The following is a 5,993-nucleotide window of genomic DNA, read 5'->3' as shown; positions in this document are numbered from 1 at the left end:
TTTTGTGTACCAAAAATATCTAAAACATGTTTATAATATTACAAATACACATCTTTAGATTGTCTTTGTGTATGCATTTAAGACAAAAAGTTTTCAATAATGCATAGAAGTGCTTTATATACAAACACACGTGATCTCAATGTAGGGTTGCTTCTAAAGATTTAGATGCAATCTGCCTCTGCACCTGATTGCAAGAGATTCAAACGAACAAAGCTAAAAATTTGGTTTTGGTGTATGTCCTCGAAATTCTCTCTGCCTTCAAGAAAATACTCTTTAAGTTTCAGCAATTACCAGACATTTGTGTCATCCATTGTGATCCAATAAAATAAAATAAACCTTAAAAAAAGTGGAGGGAAAAACCTTTAATCTCAGAAGGTTCTGGGATCAAAGATTGGGGACCTGCTTCAATATATTAATGCTGAATTTTATTCCTCTAAATTATTCTGATTGCACTTATGGTATGATAGAGTTATCTATTCTGTAACTATTCTGCAACACAAATAATACCTATTATTGACCATTAAATGCATATTTGCTTGAATTGTGAAATCAGACTGAAATTTGTAGAAATCAGAGCAACTACTCCACAAACCCATAAGCAAGATGAGTGGACCCTAAACATGTTCTCGGGAAGCAACAACTGTGCTTTCCTTTCTTTCCCCCTCATCTTGCTCCTTTCTCCTGCCCCCTTCCTCTCTGTAAAAACGACAAATAGTTGTATAGACCCTACAAATGCCCAGGAAACTGGACAAGGAGTGACAGGCTTGGAGCAGGAAGGAGGGAGCCCCCCACCAGAAATGCAAATAGGTCTCTCTGGGGTTTGCATAGCAAGTCCTCTGAATGAGCTTGCTGCCCTTGCCCCTTACCTTCTCACAGACTGTTAATACAGGCAGGAGAAAAAGTACACACAGAAGGGTTGAGAAGAAGGGAATACTCTGGGAAATTTACTAAAAATTAGTGGATCTCCACTTGGTGGAATATAGTCAATTCTTGATTGTCTGCACCAACGCTGGAGGCCGTGAGCGGATGATCCAAGGCCCAGATAAGGTTTCCTCGGAGCCACAAGTATGGAGCCCAGCTGCCCTTAGCAAAGCCATCCCCTTCCTCTTAGCTGCTGACTGTGGCTTCAACTTCTCTCTCCAGCGGTAACCACAGACCAAGCTTCCGCCGGGAGCAAAGGCCTGGAGGTGGTTCTTTGCACAGCAGAGGAGAGAGGAGGCCTGGGAAGGAAGGGCTGGATGCCTGGCATGTCTCAGGGCCAGGGTGCCTGAGTCTCCTTAGGTGGGCCTGTTTCCCCTGAGGCCCAGGCTATGAGGACTTGGGCTCATTTGTGTGTTAGTTTTTGAGCAGGATTGAGTGGGTGGTGATCAACAGTGTTACCCGGAAACCACCTCGGGCAGACCTAGAACCTCCCCCATCACACCTTCCAGAAGCCTACCTTCCCCAAACCCTGGACCTAGACCACCCCTACCTTTGGTCTGAGAATTCAGCTGCTCTTTATAATTCAAAAAAACTCACAAAGCTGGCACTCTCCTAGGCTAGACTTTTACTTTGAAGAAGGATTCTAGAGGCAAGTGTTTTAACGAAAAGCATTAATTCTCTAAAGGTCCCAGGTCAGGAACTGTGCTATCTTCTAGGAGGATAAAGACTTATGATAAGGGAAGAATGAGATGCCTGCTGTTTCTCCTTTCACATCACCAATGACATGTGTTTTCTCCCTAAATAAGAATCTTATTTTAATAACAAACTTGTCATTACTAAGTTGCTTCCAAAATTCATACAACTCTTACTAGTCATTTAAAGTATTTATTTAAGTTTCGTTTTTTTTTGAATACTCAGAGTTGTTACGACAGACTCATGGGAAAGCAGATTGCCTTCATTTTGCAAAATAATAAGCTGAGGCTGGAAACGCAGCTATGCAAAACTTAAACTTAAGTTACTTAAAACATGTTCGTATGTATCTTTCTAATAAAAAGTACAGAGCCATTATAATTTTGGGGGAAATTACAGAGAATTTTTTTTTTAATTAACCATAATATCACTCCTAAATTTTTCTACTATGATATATTGGTGAATTTTCTGTCTTATTTTCTATGAAATTATTTTTTATTAAAAAATAAATTTATAGTGCTTTTGCATTCATACTGTTTGCACAACTTTGTATCCTTATGTTCTTAAATAATGTTAAGAACGTAAATTTTCACATCACTTATTTTGACAATAAAACATCTTCATGAGTGATCATGCCTTCACTGCTAAATGACCTCCCTGAATTTTAACCTTTAAATGATTTCTAGCGTCACATTCATATAACAAGCATTGTGTTCAAATCTTTGTACATTTTTTTTGCCTTTTTTTAAGAAAAACAGGTTAAATTCAGCCAACCAATGCTCTGAAGAGTATTTTAGATTTAGAATTTTAAAAGATATTTGGAAGTAATTTTTAAATGAGTGGCTTTGAGACAATCTATGTTTTACCCTGACTTTCTTCAGTTTTTTTTCCCTTAAGTTGTCACATCTACAGTCATTACACTTCCGCAAATAAACAGATGTTACAGGTGGATTGTTTTATTGTTGACTGTTAAAAAATGTCTTCCGTATATTCAAGGAAGACATCAAGTGGTAACTACAAGGTGAAAATTTATTCTGAAACTATTCTTTAAAAATTTTTTCTTGTGTGTTTTGTCTACGTTGTTTTGTTTGTCAACACCAGTCCTAACCAGATGAGCAAAACCAACCAAATAACTGGAAGGATTTTTCATGGGGACACAAAGACCCTTTAGGTAATATTCAGGTATAAAAATAAAAGCAAGCGTTATAGTGTCACAATTCTGAAGCAATAGAATACTTTAGAAATTAACACTTAGAGGAGAGCTAAGGATCTTCCACTTTAATATCATCTTAAAAAGTGAGGAAATATTTAGCCAGATTACAAACTATTTTAATTTTCTGTCACTGACATATTTTATAAACTTCTCCGCTCCTGACATTGACCTTCACAAAGAACTCGACACTCGGTTTATATCATTTATTTTCCTGAATTCTTCTTAGCCCTTCTTTCTGTCCCATGGACAACTGTGTGTCTCAGCATTACAATACATTTTTGCACAAAGAAGTTGACGTCCAGAGAGAAATTAAACATTCCGAGTGCTTTTCTTCCCAAGCCCTGACACAGAGTGACCCTTGGCATCTCTTCTGCTGGCGCAGAGCTGAAGATGGGGATAGATAACCGGAAGCAACACTCCCCACCCCCCGGAATTCACTCTGCTTTGTGAAGCTCTGAGAAGAATGAAACATTGATGACCTGTAAAATGTACCGTCTAGGGGCTGGGCCCAAAATTTTTGGCCAATAATTCTACATGAGAGCAACTCACAAAGAACGCATCTGGCACCTCCGAGGGCTCCAGGACTGGACGGCTAGTTCGATCAAGCTACCCACCTTTGGACCATTGTCCAAAATATTCAGCCCTTTACTCCTCCTCCTTCCAAAACTTGATCTTAAAAATATTGCTTAAAAAAAGTGCTTTACTTAAAAAAGTAAACCTAACAATGTTTTTGAACCTTAAGCCCTAGTTTGAGTTGGTATGTTTCCTTACAATTACCTTTTTGCTTGCTTTTAATTCTGCCCCAAGGAGCAAATTTGACTTTATTAAAAGGAAAAAGAAAAAAACACAAACAATAAACAAAAAGTATTGAGGACAGTGGGGCCTCTAGAAACTGTCTTAAAATCCAGTTTACTTGCAGTTCAAATGTGATCAACTGTCGCCATCTGCTGGCTACATTTTGGGCTCTTTTTGTTTGTTCGTTTTTCTCAAAACGAACTGAGGCACACAGGCGGTCATAGAAATGTTTGGATGTGCTGTGTGTATGTCTATGCAGAAGGCGGGCAATAATTTCCCAGCATTCTGATTTAGCATATTTCTTAGCACCTATAGTTAGTTGAGCCCCCACAGTCTATAATTTGGTAGAGGATTTTACATACGGAGTCGTCGTCACAGACAATGCCAAGTGGACACTGAGATAAACAACTGTATTAAGAACCTCTGTTAAATAAGGAGACCACAGATGACTCAAGCCCATGAATATAACCATCTCCCTCTAGAATCCACTTTTCTGAGTGTCCAGGGTTTCCTGACAGTTTTGTAGTTAACACAGGAGGTTTTAACTAATGTACTCCTCCTCCCAGAGTCACACCCAGGCTAACTGACCAAGGCTTCTCCAAATACAACATTAGCAAACTTATTTGGAGGGCTTTCCCCAAACACATGTATTTCAGCCTCACAACAACCTGAAGAGGTAGCTATTAAAACCCTGTTTTATAGATGAAGACATCGAGATCCACGCAAGTTGATGACAGAGCTGCTAAGGATAGAGTCAGGACTCGAACCCAGTTCCCCGAGCCCCGCGTCAACCACAACACCACGCCGGGCCCTCTAGGGGTCTGTGTGCTGCACTCAGCCAACAAGACTGCTCCTTTCTCAGCTTGGAGCCGGGAGTAAACTAACCACTTCCCGTTCCCAACTTGTCTCCACTGAAACTTCTCCTTCAGTATTTGTCTTCAAAACCACTTATTCAAAAAGCTTTCTGAATTCTTTCTCTCTGACCCCTGGGAATATGCTTGTCCTATAAAATTTCATTTGGCAGCTTATCTGCTTTGTGTCCCTCTGCTGTTCACTAAAAATAAAATTGTTTGACTTTCCTCCACTGTCAGAGCGTATTTTCTGAGGACAAAAAGTGATTATTTTTCTTCTGATGCTTCTACATAAGTGGTAAATGAAGGCTCCATGAGCAAGTACCTCTCGTACACAGGGATACGCCCAGGGTTTCAGGAAAACATATGTGTGTGTTTTTGCACTATTGGACCCTGTGAGCCAATGATATTTCTTTTTCTGTTCTGTAAGCTGCAAGACGCACCTATGGAAGGCAGAGGGGAAGGTGAACTTACAAGGAAGATCCAACGAAGCTGCGCCCATCCATCAGGGAGCTTTGGAGTAAGTATTATCCATCAGAGCTGTGCCTGGGCAGGCGAACATAGCCAGGTGGTGGATCCAGGTGCCACACGTCCCTGTCAACCACTGTGGCACAAACCCTGTCTGTACCTCACACACAGGCCTGTTTCTTACAATCCACCTCATACGAGCTGTGCTTTCGTATGGAACGAGCGGTTCACCTATCTACTGATGGATAGGCTCTCTCTTTTGTAGAAAATTGACTAAAATATGGAGCAGCTGCCCCAATGTCCATAATCTATGTGTTAAGTTGATCCTCTGAGAACATGACCAGAAAAGGAAGCATGCAAATTAAGAGCCATCCCTTTTCATTTCTCCAGAAAAATGTCAAAAGGACTTCCAAATGTTCCTTAAGTTCCTTGCAGGAAGTAAGAGGAGAAGGGGCCACAGGACATACTCCCGTCCTTCAGAAAGGAGAGGGCAACATCTGCTTTCCCATCACCACCACAAGCTAACTCCTTGGTTGTCTCTATGGATCAGTTCAGGTCTTCTGAGAAGCAGATGCCTACAGAGAAACAGGTATGCAAAAACTCGGGGGAAATTCCTGGGAAGTATAAGAGGAGAGGGAACAAAAGCAGGGAGGGAAAGCCTTTGGCCCACAATGCTGGTCTGATACCTATGAAAGAAGAGAGAAAAAGTAGGACTGGTCGGATGATCCTCAGAGCAAATCACACCTCTGAGAAAGTCTTGCCTGGTGCAATGGGTGGCCCCAGAGCAAAGATTGCCCATTAGAAGGAGTCTTACTTTAGGAGCGATAACCTGGCTCTGTTTCCTCACTGTACTCTAATAGGCTAGGGAGAGCTCAGGGAGAGCACATCTCTGCATGAATGATGCTGTGGATTCAGAAGATACGGCAGCTGGAGGCTGTCAGCTAATATACTCTTCATTGAAGAGTCTCTCTCGAAGGGAGATCTGAATGGTGTGCTCCCTTAACTGCCATATATGGTTACCTTGCAACACTGAATATTCAAGAATGGGCTCAGTG

Source organism: Equus caballus, chromosome 22 (genome assembly GCF_041296265.1).
Source record: "Equus caballus isolate H_3958 breed thoroughbred chromosome 22, TB-T2T, whole genome shotgun sequence".
Taxonomy (NCBI): Eukaryota; Metazoa; Chordata; class Mammalia; order Perissodactyla; family Equidae; genus Equus; species Equus caballus.
Note: the sequence above shows the minus strand (reverse complement) of the source record.